Here is a 17444-nt window from a genome sequence, read left to right on the forward strand (position 1 = left end):
TCACTGGAATCGATTGTGTTCGACACGGCACCCTTTAATAGTGGTAGAATCGGTCCAGGTTCGGCCCGAGTTTTTCTCTCGTGAAAGTCCATGAATTCTGCATTGGCATCAACACTTCGTCTCAGAAACGGAGAATCCCGCCCTGAATCTTCCCCCAAATATGAATTTACTGTCAACGTTTACACATGGCACAATGTGCAGAACATGTTAATGAGGGTTGAGGCAGTCACTGAAATCTGTATTATTGTCTGCGCGGTAGCACAGTGGTTAGCACTGTTGCTTCACAGCACCAGGGTCCCAGGTTCGATTCTTGCTTGGGTCACTGTCTATGCGGAGTCTGCACGTTCTCCCCATGTCTGCATGGGTTTCCTCCGGGTGCTCCGGTTTCCTCCCACAAGTCCCGAAAGACGTGTTTGTTAGGTGTATTGGACATTTTGAATTCTCCCACAGTGCACCCGAACAGGCGCCAGAATGTAGCGATTAGGGGATTTTCACAGTAACTTGATTGTAGAGTTAATGTAAGCCTACTTGTGACAATAATAAAAATTATTATTACTGTAAATGACTGATGGTATTTTTTGCTGTCAAATTAAAAATATTGCCCAATGCAGTTAAAGTTTGTTTATTGTTATGGTGGGATCACCTATAGGATGAACACAAACTAACACTGCATTATATCATTGCTGCTCTTAATATTAATAACCCATGTTGCATTTATATCGGATGATATTTGTAACCAGTTGCCAACAACGGGCATTATAATTTTACTTGCACCTTTCTGCGATTGTTTGGTGAATTGATGAATGAGTCCTGAGGAGGGAAAGGATTGTTGTAGGCAAAAATCCCCTGTACCAGTGCAGTCAAGAGGCCGAGTCTCAAGGCAAGGTTCAAAGCGTTGTTCTTTATTGTACAATTACTGAAGCCTTCAGGGAGACCCACACAGTCAGCTCAGAAACAGTGGCTTGGTCCACGTTGATCTCAACAATTACACATTCGCTCTGGATTTTTATAGGAATCCAAATTCGAGCGGGAACATTTGCTCATACATAATAGTTAAAGGGTAGTTTTGATTTAGATCTCTCAGACAGGTTTAAACTGAGAATATGCATCTTTGTCAATTTGCATCTGTATGGTGTGTCCGTGTTGATGAGATTATCTGTGCTCGCTCCGGTGTCCCTCCCTTGTCAATTTGCATCTGTATGGAGTGTGTTCGTGTTGATGAGATTATCTGTGCTTGCTCCGGTGTCCTTCCCTTCTCTAATGTGTTTCCCATTATCTCCCTGATGTGTCTCCTTAACTAAATTGACCTCCGATGTCTGTGGCTGTGCTATGCTTTTGTTTCTGTGTTTGCTAAATGAGGTGTTAATGGCATCTTTGTCCTGCTGTGTGTGTGGGGGACGCTAATCTAATCTATACATTTCTTTTATTCCTCCTATTCTGGTTTCTTTGCCTGCCTTGGCCATTTTATTAATTTATTATTTCATTCTTTCATAAGTCTTTGCAATACAGTTGTGCCATATATCCCACTGCCAGGGTCTTGACTCGCAGATATCCCGATCTCCTGGCCATGGGGCCGTTTTAAGATGCAGCTTCGTGCTATTGCTGGGCAGAACAAGTGTCTTCCATCAGTGCAGAAGGGGATTTAAACGAATGTCCATCCGGGTGTCCCCTTCTGCATTGTGGGCACATTATATTATAAACGGTGCCAATCAGCCCAATAAAATAGTCCAATAAATGTTAAACGATGCCAATCAGTCCAATAAAACAGTTTCATAAATGAAGAATGTTTGATGAGATGAGATAAAAATATGGTCTTGGAAAATGGCCTACTTCAGGATCATACATGATTGAGGGGAAGGATAAAGTGGGGGGGGGGGAATATGGGCCCTGAAACAAGAGAAGCACCATGGCCTATGATTTCTCTCTCTGGCCCTGTTCCTTTTTATATCTGCATTTTTTGTGGAATATGTGATATTACTTTTCTATCCTACTTGGGCCCCCGCCCCATCCCTTTTTCAATGACATTGAAGGGAAATAGATAATTCTCAAAGTAGGAAAGGATTTCTTGGGTAACGGTGAAACTAGGTAAGTTGATTCCACAAAGAGCTTGTGTTGAAGCAATGAGCCAAATGACCTCCTCTGTCCTGTAACCATTCTATAAAGACGGTATGTTGCCATTTCCTTCTCTTGCCCTGAACTGGAAAATTTCATCAACATTGCTTCCAATTCCTTTCATCGTCACATGATCGATCTCTGACTTTGTCTATTTCTAGAGATAAGTTAACTGCCAATATCCATTATGAGCACACTGGCTCCTAATGCTGCTGGATGGCCTGATTTATATTGCAAGAGCACTTGTAGCTAAAGCTACAAATGATTTATTAACATTAACTGTGGGTCAAATATATACAAAACAACACATGAATAACAGACGGAACACGCACAAGAAATCTCTCTCCCAGCTCCCTAGTCAGTCTGAGGTCACCTGACAAACATTCACTTATATACTAATGAGACTCCTAGTGGTCAGCCAGTGAATTATAAGACAACCATGATATCACTACAACTGCCTTAATTATTCTTGCTCACACCGGGGAGCGGGATTCTCCGGGATTCGGCGGGGCGGGCAGAAACGGTGCAGTGGAGCGGCGGGAACCACTCCAGCATCGGGCCGTCCCAAAGATGCGGAATCCTCCGCACCTTCAGGGGCTAGGCCGGCGCTGGAGTGGTTTGCGCCGCGCCGGCCGGCGTGGAAGGCCTTTGGCGCCGCGCCAGCCAGGGCCGAAGGGACTCCGCTGGCCGACGCAAGTCCGCGCAAGCGCGGGTGCGTCAGTAGCTGCTGACGTCATCCCCGCGCATGCGCAGGGGGTTTCACCTTCGCGCCGGCCATCGGAATAGAGTGCCCCCACGGCAAATGCCCGCCCGTGGATCGGTGGGCCCCGATCGCGGGCCAGGCCATCGTGGGGGCATCCCTGGGGTCAGATCGCCCCGCGCCCACCCGAGGACCTCGGAGCCCGCCCACGCCGCCAGGTCCCGCCGGTAAGGGACCAACTCCACTTTACGCCGGCTGGACCTGCATAGAACGGGTGGGACTTCGGCCCATCGCGGGCCGGAGAATCGCGGGGGGTCGGTGAATCCCGCCCCACATATTCTATAAGAATCCTATTCTCCCAGTTTCTCCGTCTCATTTGTGTGAACAATGCAACCTTCCAAAGAAATTCTCTGAATCTATCCTTTTTCCTCAACCAATGACTCCCCCCTCACTGTGGTTGGCAGATCCTTTGACTGTGCTTGTCTCTGAACCATGATAGGATTCCCCTTGTTCTCACCTTCCACCACCTCAGCCTCAGTATTCAAAGGATTACCCTCCACCATTTCCACCACTTCCTGTGTACGTCTACCTCCTAGCAAACAAAATCCTAGCAGTCATTTGAGGATTACAAAACAGAAGAAGGCTATTACGTCCATCATGTGTGTGTTGGCTTTCTCTAAAGAAACTCAGCTAGTCCCACTACCCTCTGCCTGCCCCATACCCGTAGCCCTGCAAATCATTTCTCTTCAGGTAATTATTTAATTCCCTTTTGAAAGCCATGATTGAATCTGTCTCCACCACACTATATGACAGTGCATTCCAGATCCTAGACAGTCACTTAGTAAAAATGTTTTTCCTCATGTCGCCTCTGGTTCTTTTAACAGACACTGTAAAACAGTGTCCTCTGGTTTCGACCCTTCCACCATTAAAACAGTTTCTCCTTATCTACTGTGTCCAGTTCTCTTGTAATGCACTCCTGGCTGGCTTGCCAGGTTCTGTCCTCTGTAAACCTCATGTCACCTGAATCTCTGCTGCCTGTGTCTTTACTCACACCAATTCCCAGTCACCTACTAAACCCTTGTGTTTGCTGACTTACGCTGGCTCGTAGCCAAGGAGCTCCACAATTCTAAAATTTGTGTCCATGTGTTCAAATCCTTCCCTATCTTTGTATTCTGACAGCCCCACAGCCCTCTGAGATTTCTGCACTCCTCCAGTTCAGGCCTCTTGAGTAGCCTGATTTTAATCGCTCCAATATTACTAGCCGTGCCTTCAGTTGACTCGGTCCATAGCTCTGGAATACATCATACGCTCCTCCATCTCTCTAATTCCCTTCATTCTTTAAAAGTTTCTTAAAACCGACCTTTTAGTCAGGTTTTTGGTCATCTGTCCTTACATCTCTTTAAGGGGCTTGCATTATATGTTTTCTCTCACCCCTATAAATGCCTTGGGATGTTTTATTACTTTAAAGGTGCTATTATTGTTACCTTGAAACATTTCACGACAATTAAACATGCTGGGTTAAGTTGTTATTTGGAAAAACGTGGGTTAATAAATGAAGGTCAGCCCAGATTTGATCAAGACAAATCATTAGCTAACAAATGTGGTTGATGTTGCCTACATAAATTTCAAAATGTATTTGATAAAGTGCCACATGATAGACTTCTAATTAGAGACAGTGGCCAGTATAAACACAAAATTGAAACGGAAAGCAGAGGAAATTTCAGACTGGATGAAATTATACAGTGGTGTTCCTCAGGAGGTAATGCTATTTTTGATATATATTATTACATATTAATGATCTGGACATAGGTGTGCAGGGCATAATTTCAAAGTTTGCAGATGACATGAAACTCAGAAATTTTGTAGATAGTGAAGAGGACAGTAACAGACTTCAACATAGATTGTGTAAATAGATTGATGGATTGGACTGAGATATAGCAGATGGAATTTAACACCAAGTGTTGTGTTACGTTTTGGATGGAAAAATTGGGAGTGGCAATATGTTCAAAATTGCGTGAGATTTTGATCCAGTAGGTAGGAGGAAATGGTTTCAGCGGCAGGAAAGGGGTCTGTAATCAGAGGACAAAGGTTTAAGATAACTGGCAAAAAAAAGAGCCAGAGGGCAGACAAAGAGGATTCGTTTTACGCAGTGAGTCATGATGATCGGAAAGGGCGGGGCGTGGGAGGGCGGAAGAAAATTCAATAATAACTTTCAAAAGTAGAAATACTTGAAGGAAATGGGATTAATTGAATAGCTCTTTGAAAGAGCTGGCACTGGGACCATTGGCCAATACTCTTCTTCTGGGATGTAAGATTCACCGAATCACAGAATTGTTACACAGAAGAAAGCCATTTGTACCAGCGTGGCTCTCAGGAGTAATCTACCCTGTGCCATTCCCCCACCGCCTCCCCTCAGCCCTACGGTGTTCTTTTTCAGATAATAATCCAATTCCCTCTTGAATGCCCTGATTCAATCTGCCTCCGTCATACCCTCAGGGAGTGCATTCCAGATCTTATCCAATCAGTGTATGAAGGCATTTGTTTCCCCTCATATTTTAATATTTTCTCTCAGATTCAATGACATAAAAGGCCAACTTGTTTTAATTAACAAAAAAATAAACAAGTGTTTCAGATTTTCCTGCACTCGCACACAAATCCTTGAGTCCAGTTCCTATTTTATCAGCAGCTTCTCATCACGCACATTCTTTTGCCGGACGGGTTAGGCAGCTATCACTGCGTCACTGGAAAGCCTCAAGGCCACTGAGTCAACCCTTCCCCCATCCTTCACATGCTCTCGTGCTGGCTTAACTTCGCAAACCTTCCCCTACTTAAAGGCAGCAACCTCTCGCGTACCCCTGACAATCGCAATCTCCACATCTCAGTTTCATAACCATTAACCTCTCACACATTCACAATGTTCAGTAGACATTTTAAGACACTGATTCAAAAGTTATTTAATCATTGCCTAATAGAAATTAAGCTTGCATGTGCAGAACAAGAAATCACAGGCAGAATAACACTATATCAAACTCCATTAAATCACTTCAGCCTGGCCACAGGAATTCCAACTGGCGCCCAATTAACTCTTTCTACACCAGTCCATTGTAATCATCCATGAGCACCCAATTCATAGAACCATATAATTTACAGCGCAGAATAAGGCCATTCGGCCCATCGAGTCTGCACCGACACAAATTCAGAAATCTCCTGCCCATGGTTTACTATTCTTCAGACCCAAAACACTGGAGTTCTTTTAAAAAAAAAATTTAGAGTACCCAATTCATTTTTTCCAATTAAGGGGCAATTTAGCATGGCCAATCCACCCAGCCTGCATATCTTTGGGTTGTGGGGGCAAAGCCCATGCAAACACGGGGAGAATGTGCAAACCCCACATGGACAGTGACCCAGAGCCGGGATCAAACCTGGGACCTCGACGCCGTGAGGCATCAGGGCTAACCCACTGCGGCACTGTGCTGCTCAACATTGCAGTTCTGACCTCAAATATCAGTGGATATTATCTCTAAGTCAAAAGATAATGGATTCAAACCCCACTTCAGAGACTCCAACACGACACCTCGGATTTTTTATAAATTTAGAGTACCCAATTCATTTTATCCAATTAAGGGGCAATTTAGCGTGGCCAATCCACCTACCCTGCACATCTTTGGGTTGTGGGGGTGAAACCCAAGCAAACACGGGGAGAATGTGCAAACTCCACACAGACAGTGACCCAGAGCCGGGATCGAACCTGGGACCACGGCGCCGTGAGGCAGAAATGCTAACCACTGCGCCACCGTGAGCCCTCTACTTCACCTTGGATGACACTCAAGTGTAGGCTTGACCAACGCACGGCCCGTGGGCTGGATGCAGTTCAGAAAGCTCCCCCAATATGGCCCAGGAGGCAGTTTTAAAAATGCTGGTATGATACTGAAAGAAACTGCTGTATCCCACACAGGGCACATGGGACAGATTATAGTCCCCGTGTGGCGCGAGGAGTATTCACTCCCCTGTTAACTAGGAGGCAGGGACTGTTGTACATAAGGTTGGCCTGGCTAGCACAGGCTTCCAGAGAGAAAGGGCTGGTGAAGCCTAACTGGATCCTGTGTGTGTATACTTTTCTGTTATGAATAAACCAGCACTTTATTTTTACTCAACTGACTCTGTTGCCTTTACTAATGTGTCTTGGGATAAGTGAATTGCATTTGTCTAATTCAACTTCCCGCCTGGCCAACCTATACTGGGGAGCAGCTGACTATCGAAGGCCCAACTCTCACCCCGGTGACCGACGAGCATCTATCTCTTTGGCTTCCCTCCTTGTGGTGCAGGCAGACGGTTCCTGCCTACTCAGCTGCGACTGGCTACACCGGTTGCGCCTTGCTACACCGGTTGCGCCTTGACTGCCGTGGATCCTCCAGGTGGAATGCGCGGGTTTGCAGGCTGTGTTGCGGAAGTTCCCTGGCCTTTTTGGGTTGGGCCTTGTGAAGATCAAAGGGGCCATAGCAAATATCCGGGTAGACCCGCAGGCCGAACCTCGTTTTTCAGAGCATGGTCGGTCATAGAGTTGCTGGCTCAATGCTGCCCTGTCAGTACCACCAGAAACTCCCAGTGGTGGTGCCTCTACACTCATGGGAGTGGCCTTGAAGCTCTTGGGTATATGCAGATTTCGATCAATAAGGGGATCAGGGGTTATGGGGAGAAGGCCAGAAGAATGGGGATGAGAAAAATATCAGCCATGATTGAATGGCAGAGCAGACTCGATGGGTCGAATGGCATAATTCCGCTCCTATGTCTTATGGTCTTATGTTCTTATTTCGCTGGGCCATTTATGGGCTCTATGTTCCTGGTGATCGTCGTTGCGAAATGGCTGAAAGTACACCGAATATCATCTAACACCTCCTGCATCATCATCGACCGGCTATGTGCCTCTTTTTCCACGCATGAGTTGCTGGAGGTCCTAGTGACGGACAACAGAGCCTCGTTCACTAGCGAGGCATTTGCCGCCTTCGTGAAGTTGAATGGCATCCGTCATGTCTGCATGGCGCCCTTTCACCCGCATCACAGTATGTAATGGAACCTACGAGGGAACGAGCGATCCTAGATCTGGTCCTGTGTAATGAGACAGGATTGATTAATGATCTCATAGTTAGGGATCCTCTCGGAAGGAGCGATCACAATATGGTGGAATTTAAAATACAGATGGACGGTGAGAAGGTAAAACACTAGTGTTTTGAGCTTAAACAAAGGAGATTACAATGGGATGAGAGAAGAGCTAGCTAAGGTAGACTGGGAGCAAAGACTTTATGGTGAAACAGTTGAGGAACAGTGGAGAACCTTCCAAGTGATTTTTCACAGTGCTCAGCAAAAGTTTATATCAACAAAACGGCAGGACAGTAGAAAGAGGGAAAATTGACTATGGATATCTAAGGAAATAAGGGAAAGTATCAAATTGAAGGAAAAAGCATACAAAGTGGCAAAGATTAGTGGGAGACTAGAGGGTTTGGAAATTTTTAGGGGGCACCACAAAGCTACTAAAAAAAGCTATAAAGAAGAGTAAGATAGAATATGAGAGTAAACTTACTCAGAATATAAAAACAGATCGGAAAAGTTTCAACAAATATATAAAACAAAAAAAGAGTGGCTAAGGTAAATATTGGTCTTTTAGAGGATGAGAAGGGAGATTTAATAAGGGGAGATGAGAAAATGGCTGAGGAACTGAACGTTTTTTTGGGTTGGTCTTCACAGGTAGTGATGGGCAAGCTAATGGGACTAAAGGTAGACAAGTCTCCTGGCCCTGATGGAATGCATCCCAGGGTACTAAAAGAGATGGCTAGGGAAATTGCAAATGAACTCATGATAATTTACCTAAATTCACTAGACTCTGGATGGTCCCGGTGGATTGGAAATTAGCAAACGTGACACCACTGTTTAAAAAAGGAGGTCGGCAGAAAGCGGGTAATTATAGGCCAGTTAGCTTAACTTCAGTAGTAGGGAAGATGCTGGAATCTATCATCAAGGAAGAAATAGCGAGGCATCTGGATGGAAATTGTCCCTTGGGCAGACGCAGCATGGGTTCATAAAGGGCAGGTCGTGCCTACTAATTTAGTGGAATTTTTTGAGGACATTACCAGTGCGGTAGACAACGGGGAGCCAATGGATGTGGTATATCTGGATTTCCAGAAAGCTTTTGACAAGGTGCCACACAAAAGGTTGCTGCATAAGATAAAGATGCATGGCATTAAGGGGAAAGTAGTATCATGGATAGAGGATTGGTTAATTAATAGAAAGCAAAGAGTGGGGATTAATGGGTGTTTCTCTGGTTGGCAATCAGTAGCTAGTGGTGTCCCTCAGGGATCAGTGCTGGGCCTTAATTGTTCACAATTTACGTAGATGATTTGGAGTTGGGCACCAAGTGCAATGCGTCCAAGTTTGCAGACGACACTAAGATGAGTGGTAAAGCAAAAAGTGCAGAGGATACTGGAAGTCTGCAGAGGGATTTGGATAGTTTAAGTGAATGGGCTAGGGAATGGCAGATGGAATATAATATTGACAAGTGTGAGGTTATCCATTTTGGTAGGACTAACAGCAAAAGGGATTATTATTTAAATGATAAAGTATTAAAACATGCTGCTGTGCAGAGGGACCGAGGTGTCCTAGTGCATGAGTCGCAAAAAGTTGGTTTACAGGTGCAACTGGTGGTTAAGAAGGCGAATGGAATTTTGTCCTTCATTGCTAGAGGGATGGAGTTTAAGACTAAGGAGGTTATGCTGCAACTGTATAAGGTGTTAGTGAGGCCACACCTGGAATATTGTGTTCAGTTTTGGTCTCCTTACCTGAGAAAGGACGTACTGGCGCTGGAGGGTGTGCAGAGGAGATTCACTAGGTTAATCACAGAGATTTTATTTTTAAAATTTATTTAGAAAAATAATTAATAATTAAATTTCCTTAATTTTTTTTCTTTTTTATAAAATTTAGAGTACCCAATTCATTTTTTCCGATTAAGGGGCAATTTAGCGTGGCCAATCCACCTAGCCTGCACATCTTTGGGTTGTGGGGGCGAAACCCATGCAAACATGGGGAGAATGTGCAAACTCCACACGGGCAGTGGCCCAGAGCCGGGATCGAACCTGGGACTCGGCGCTGCGAGGCAGCAGGGCTAACCCACTGCGCCACCGTGTTGCCCCGGTTAATCCCAGAGTTGAGGGGGTTGGATTACAAGGAGAGGTTGAGTAGACTGGCACTGTACTCATTGGAATTTAGAAGGATGTGGGGGGGGGATCTTGTAGAAAATTTTAAAATTACGAAAGGAATAGATAGGATAGATGTGGGGAGGTTTTTTCCACTGGCAGGTGAAAGCAGAACTAGGGGGCATAGCCTCAAAATAAGGGGAAGTAGATTTAGGACTGAGTTTAGGAGGGGCTTCTTCAACCAAAGGGTTGTGAATCCATGGAATTTCCTGCCCAGTAAAGCAGTTGAGGCTCCTTTATTCAATGTTTTCAAAATAACGATAGATAGTTTTTTGAAGAATAAAGGAATCAAAGGTTATGGTGTTCGGGCGGGAAAGTGGAGCTGAATCCATAAAAGATCAGCCATGATCTCATTGAATGGCGGAGCAGGCTCGAAGGGCCAGATGGCCTACTCCTGCTCCTAATTCTTATGTTCTTCTGTTATCGCATGGATTGACGGAATGTGCTGTCCAGACTGTGTCCTGTCGGCCTTCGGGGTACGCCACGTAGGCGTACTGAGGGTTTGCGTGGAGAAGGTGAACGCTCTCGACCAACGGGTCCGATTTGTGCGCCCGCACATGTTTTCGGAGCAAGATGGGTCCTGGGGCTGCCAGCCAGGTCGGCAGCGACGTTCCGGAGGATGACTTCCTAGGGAAGACAAGGAGGCGCTCGTGAGACGTTTGATTAGTTGTGGTACACAGCAGCGACCGGATGGAGTGGAGGGCATCCGGGAGAACTTCCTGCCACCGGGAAACTGGGAGATTTCTGGACCGTAGGGCCAGTCGGACGGTCTTCCAGACAGTACCGTTCTCCCTCTCTACCTGACCGTTCCCCCGGGGGTTGTAGCTGGTCATCCTGCTCGAGGTTATCCCGTTGCTGAGCAGGAACTGACGCAGCTCGTCGCTCATGAAGGAGGACCCTCTGTCGCTATGGATGTATGCGGGGAAACCGAACAGTGCAAAGATGGTGCAGAGGGCTTTAATGACCGTGGCCGCGGTCATGTCGGGGCAGGGGATGGCGAAGGGGAAACGGGAGTATTCATCCACCAGGTTTAGCAAGTACGCGTTACGGTCGGTGGAGGGGAGGGGGCCTTTGAAATCCTGACTGAGGTGCTCAAAGGGACTTGAAGCCTTTATCAGGTGCACTCGATCTGGCCTGAAAAAGTGCGGCTTGCACTCTGCGCAGATTTGGCAGTTCCTGGTGGCTGTTCGGACCTCCTCAACAGAGTTGGGGAGGTTGCGGGTCTTCACAAGTGGTAGAATCGAGTGACCCCCGGGTGGCAGAGGTCCTCGTGGAGGGCTTGGAGACGGTCTACTTGTGCGTTGGCACATGTGCCGCGGGATAGGGCATCGGACGGCTCGTTCAGCTTTCTGGGACGATACAAGATCTCATAGTTATAGGTGGAGAGCTCGATCCTCCACCTCAAGATCTTGTCGTTCTTGGACATTGTCGAGGTATGGGAACATGGCCCGCAAACGGTGCTGGTCAACCATTCGGTCCATCTCCCGTTGGAAGACCGAGACTCCGTTAGTGACGCCAAATGGGACCCTTAAAAAGTGGTAGAGCCGCCCGTCTGCCTCGAAGGCCGTGTACTTGCGGTCACTCGGGCGGATGGGAAGCTGGTGGTATGCGGACTGAAGGTCCACGGTGGAAGAGACCTTGTACTGTGCAATCCGATTGACCATGTCGGATATGCGGGGGAGAGGGTACGCATCTAGCTGCGTGTACCTGTTGATGGTTTGACTATAGTCTACGACCATCCTCTGCTTCTCCCCGGTCTTTACAACTACCACCTGGGCTCTCCAGCGACTATTGCTGGCCTGGATCATGCCTTCCTTCAGCAGCCGCTGGACTTCAGACCGGATAAACGTTCGATCCTGGGCACTGTATCGTCTGCTCCTAGTGGCGACGGGTTTGCAATCCAGGGTGAGGTTTGCAAACAAGGAAGGCGGTTCAACCTTGAGGGTCACGAGGCTGCAGATAGTGAGGGGGGGTATAGGGCCGCCGAATTGGAATGTTAGGCTCTGGAGGTTACATTGGAAATCTAACCCAAGGAGAGTGGGAGGGCAGAGGTGGGGAAGGACATAAAGCCGATAATTCTTAAAACTCCCTCCCTTGCACTGTTAGGTTCGCGATGCAGAACCCTTTGATTTCTACGGAATGGGATCCCACTGCCAGGAAAATCTTTTGGGTGCTCGGACGAATGGAAAGAAAACAGCGTCTTACCGTATCCGGATGGATGAAGGTTTCCGTGCTCCCAGAATCGATCAGACATGGTGTTTCGTACCCGTTGACCAGCACCGTTGTTGTTGCCGTTTGGAGCGTCCGGGGCCGCGACTGGTCCAGGGTCACCGAAGCCAGTCGTGGTTGTTGCATCGGGGTGTTTTCTTCAGACCCCGTGGAGCCGTCTATGCTGGGTTCCTTGGCTGTCAGCCAAGATGGCGGCGTCCATGGATCGCACGCAGTCGGGGGCGGACAAAATGGCCGCGCCCATGGATCGCACGTGGCTGGGGGTCACAAGATGGCGGCGCCTATCCTCCCCATGTGGCGTCCGGGACCCAAAATGGCGGCGCCCGTTGGCCGCCATGGATCGTTGGGGGGATTGAGTCTGCTGTCCCCGTTCTCCCCCGGAGATTGCCGCGACCCCCGGGGACTGGCACACCGCTGAGTAGTGCCCCTTTTTGCCGCAACTTTTACAGATGGCCGAGCGGGCCGGGCAGCGCTGCCGGGGGTGTTTCGACTGCCCGCAAAAATAGCAGTGGGGCCCACCCAGGTGGTCTGGTGCTCTGGCCACGCAGGCTTGCGGAGTGGTGGGGGGTGCCGGGAAGTCGGTCGCAACGGGGGTCCACGGAGCCCAAGGGGCTGCTGCGCGGTCGGGGTCGTAGGCGCGGGCATTTTGTGAGGCGACGTCGAGGGAGGCCGCAAGGGCCAGTGCCTCTGTGAGCCCTAATGAGTCTCTCTCTAGCAGTCGCTGGCGAATTTGGGAAGAAGTCATACCTGCCACAAAAGCATCCTCAATTAGGAGCTCCGTATGTTCGTTTGTGCTCACCGATGGGCAGTTGCAGTTCCTTCCCAATATCAGCAGCGCGCTGTAGAACTCGTCCAGCGATTCTCCGGGGATTTGCCATCTCATCGAGAGTTGGTGGCGTGCGTAGACTTGGTTTATGGGCCGAATGTAGACCTCTTTCAGCATGGTGAGCGCCGTCGGGAAATCCTCCGCATCTTCAATGAGCGTGTAGATCTCCGGGCTCACCCTGGAATGCTGGACCTGCATTTTCTGGTCTTCTGCAGTCCAGCCGGGGGCCATTCGGAGGTATCCTTCGACGCACGCTAGCCAGTGTTTAAATACGGCCGCTGAGTTTGCTGCATGGGGGCTGATTCGCAGACACTCCGGGGCGATCCGGAGCTCCATAGTCTTTTTAAGTCTGCTTAATAAATTGTGGCACAATCAATTACTCACGAGTTGAGAAGTGATGAAGTCAATCGATGGCTTTATTACGCAGACTTGTTCCCCAGCAGCTCAGTTACAGAATGCGGCTGCTGGGAGAACCCGGGCTCTTATCCTCCACCTTACTGGGTGGAGCCAGCAGGCGGCAGATCCAATCAGGACCCAGTGTCTGTCTACCAATAGCCTCTCGGCATCAGAGGTACCGTATTACCCCTAATACATACCACCAAGGGGCGTGAGAGGTGTGCGAGGGAGAGAGGGAGACATCATGTGGGGGAGAGAAAAAGAGAGAACATGTGAGGGAGAGAGAGAGAGAGAACGTGTGAGGGAGAGAGCGTGTGAGGGAGAGAGAGCGTGTGAGGAAGAGCAAGAGAGCGTGTGTAGGGAGAGAGAGAGAGTCGGTGGTGGAGAGAGAGCGAGTGGTGGAGAGAGAAAGAGAGCGTGTGGGGTGAGGGAGTGAGAGACTCTGTGGGGGAGAGAGCTTATGGGGGAGAGAGAGAGCATATGGGGAGAGAGAGAACATGTGGGGGAGAGAGAGAGGATGTGTGGTGGGGAGAGGAAGAGTTAGAGAGAGCAGAGGGAAGAGAAAGAGAGTGCAAATGGGGGAGAGAGAGAGCATGCGAGGGAGAGAGAGATCGTGTGGTGGAGAGAGAGAGAGAGCAGAGCTCCTCAGTGACGGAAGAGATTGATGCGCCATTTAAAAATGGCACCCGATCTCTCAACGTCCCCCCCCCCTCCCTCAACGCACCCCCCGAACCTCCCCAATGCCCCAACTCCCCTGTTGGGGGGTTCTCCACAAGACATGGGCAGGGCACCCCTGGACCCAATCCCCGATGTGGGCAAAATGTCACCTGGGAACCTGGCAGTGCCTCTTAGGCTTCCTGGCAGTGCCAGGCTGCCCAGGTGGCACTGCCAAGGTGCCAGGCTGGCAGTGCCCAGGTGCCATCAACAGTGCCCTCATCTTTCCAAGATTTATGCATTGGATTGGCCTCTTGAATATGTCATACTGATGGAGAAAAACCCTGAGTTGCGTACGGACATATTGGACTTTCAAATAATATCTGTGGTTTTAAAAATGGACATACATGCCAAAGGTGACTGAGGATGTAAATTCCATCACTGGCTGAATTTTGATGGGTGATACTAAGAGAGAGACAATGGAATCACACCCTGCCTCCAGGCAAGGATATATCGAAAGCCTTGCAAAAACCAACTGCCATCTCCTGTGGAGATATCGGAAGCTGATTGCCATCTCGGCAGGAATGATATCCTGTGAGCAATGCCCCAGCCAAATTTGTGGATTTTTACCTTCCAGGAATAGGCAAAGACTGGGATAAAGGCCATCTGGAAAACCTGGTCAGGGTTGACTCATGGTGGGTAGATCAACATGTGACGCAAGAGGAAAAACAGCAGCAGACCCCTGCATGTTTCACAGCTAATTCGCTCTTTCTCTCTCTGATTGCTAAAGCAAGCTAAGACAACATAGCTATAGCTGAAAGGGAAGCAGGGCAGCTTCGCATGAAACCTGCAGAATACTGGAATCTTGAAACCGACTATATATCTGCTGAAGTCAGTGGTACAGGAACATTCCATCTTCGCCTCACAGACAAGCCAATAGCTGATTCATATATTTTTTAAAAGATTACTTACGGACCAATTCTTATATCTAATTGGTGTGAACATGCATGCATGTTCTTTATCACTATTCTTGCATTTAGTAGTTAATTAACCCACTCTATCTTTAACACCAAAAAGGTTGGTTAAATTGGCTCCTTTTAAAACATAAATATTGGGCATGGGAAAGGGTATCTACAAGGGAAGGGATCCTTTATTAATTAATCTGGTTGTGACCAATCGAGGTTGGGGAGGGGGGGGGGGGGGGGGTGTTGGTTAAAGAAAGGGAGCTGGTTCATCCTTCCTCACCTGGGGACAAACCAAATTGGGGAACCTCACCTGGTGACCGGTGTCATATCAAGTGAGAAAAGAATGGAAATGTGGCCCTCCAAGTGAAAAGGATGGACAAGCCTGCTCTAATATAAAACGAAGGGAGCGCTGCTGTACTGAAAGGGCCGTGCTGCACAATCCGAGGGCAAAAATGAAGGAGCTGCATGTCAAAGGGTCAATACTCAGGGAGCACAGCACTATCAGAGGTGTATTAGCAAGAGACTGTTTCACGATCAGAGGGGCAGCGCTGAAGGAGTGCTGCACAGTCGGAGGGTTAGTACTGAAGGAGCACCTCACTGTCAGAGGGTCAATTATGAGGGAGCCCTACACTATCAGGATCAATACAGAGAGAGGGCTGAACTGTTGCTAGGGTTGTACTCAGGGAGAATTGCACTGTCAGAATGTCATTACTGAGGCAGTGCTGCACTGTCAGAGGGTTGGCCAGTGTACATATCAGGTTAGTCAGTGTTGATGCAGAGCTGTATGATGAGCTGGATAGCTGATCTACCTTGTGTAAATATTTTTGGAAACGTACTTACCTTTGGCCATTGTCACTGCTTGTATTGAGAAATGTTCATACACAGTATTGACAATTCACCCAGAGCTCAATTCTGTGTTAAACCATAGAATGGGAAAACAGTGGGATTCTCCGTGGGCCGACGCCAAAACCGGGAAAGGTGATTGAGCAGAGAAGCGGACATGAAGCCAAAATCCCGGCACATGCCAATTTCCAATTCTCCGGTGCCTTGACAGCTGCGTCAATGCGTTCTACTCCGCACGTACAGTAAACGCCGTTTGCATATTATTAGCGGGCCTGACCCAGTATTCTCCGGAGTCTCCGCGATTCTCCGCCACCGCCGGGGGTATTCCCGATGGTGAGTGTCACTTGTGCTTGTAAAAATCGGGAAACAGGCGCTGTGGCTGGCGAAGGAGAGAGGAGATGCGACACGCAGAGGCTGCCACTCCTGCCACTGGCAGGGCTGGCGTGGGGTGGGGGAGCTGGGGGGCTCCGCCAAGCCCGGGGTGGCGGCGGGGTGATGGAGTTGACCAGTGGGTGGGCTGTGGGGTTGGGGTACCCCCCATGGGGCCGGGGCGTCCAGGCATGGACCGCCATTGCCGGAACTGCAAGGCAGCCATCTTGCTGTGGAACCCCACTGACCGTTCTCCATGGCCCCTGGTCGCACAGAGTGACAACGGCCATATGGGTGCCCTTACCCCACCCCACCATCCCCCGCACCCCAGCCCCCACCAACCGCCCCCCCCCCCCCCCCCCCCGCCGCCCCCCCCCCCCCACACCCCCACACCCCCAAATGGCCGCCTCAAGGGTAATGCCCACAGTAGCCCCTGTAGGAACATGAGAGGGCCACGGAGCTTACTGGTGGCATGGGTAGCGCCAGCCAACATTACCCCTAGCAGCAGGGATGGGTGCCAGGGCCAGCAGCCCCCATGATGCTGGGTATCGACTGGGCCAGGAGTGCGGTGGACAGACTGGCAGGGTGGAACAGCCGGTATTGGGTGTGAGGTTGGGGGAGGGGAGGGGAGGGAGGAGTGACACATGCACGGGCAAGGGCTGCAGTGCATGTGGACCTATTTGGGCATGGGGGTATGTGCCATGCTGATATGCCTGCCTTTCACCCCGAAAGGCAATGCACATCAGAATTCAACCAGGAATAGCAGCCTTCATCCTAATCGCCACATCCCTGGGGGATGCACTGAGGCTGTACCAGATGGAGCTGCTCAAGGAGGATGCTGCAGCAGCGGAGCGTGCCCCAGGTGAACAAAGAACAAAGAACAAAGAACAAAGAAATGTACAGCACAGGAACAGGCCCTTCGGCCCTCCAAGCCCGTGCCGACCATACTGCCCGACTAAACTACAATCTTCTACACTTCCTGGGTCCGTATCCTTCTATTCCCATCCTATTCATATATTTGTCAAGATGCCCCTTAAATGTCCCTATCGTCCCTGCCTCCACTACCTCCTCCGGTAGTGAGTTCCAGGCACCCACTACCCTCTGCG

The 17444-nt window shown here is 49.1% G+C and overlaps 1 long non-coding RNA gene across 2 annotated transcripts in view; it reads right to left on the reverse strand.

Moving 5' to 3' along the window:
• Positions 1-881: 881 nt before the first annotated feature.
• LOC140384419 (uncharacterized) overlaps positions 882-17444 on the reverse strand; it is a 31353-nt gene continuing 14790 nt past the window's right edge. For both annotated transcript variants that reach the window (XR_011933055.1, XR_011933056.1), the window contains exon 2: positions 882-7918. This is a non-coding gene — a long non-coding RNA (uncharacterized lncRNA). The remainder of the gene's footprint in view (positions 7919-17444) is intronic.

This window comes from Scyliorhinus torazame, chromosome 10, assembly GCF_047496885.1.
Source record: "Scyliorhinus torazame isolate Kashiwa2021f chromosome 10, sScyTor2.1, whole genome shotgun sequence".
In the NCBI taxonomy this organism is placed as follows: Eukaryota; Metazoa; Chordata; class Chondrichthyes; order Carcharhiniformes; family Scyliorhinidae; genus Scyliorhinus; species Scyliorhinus torazame.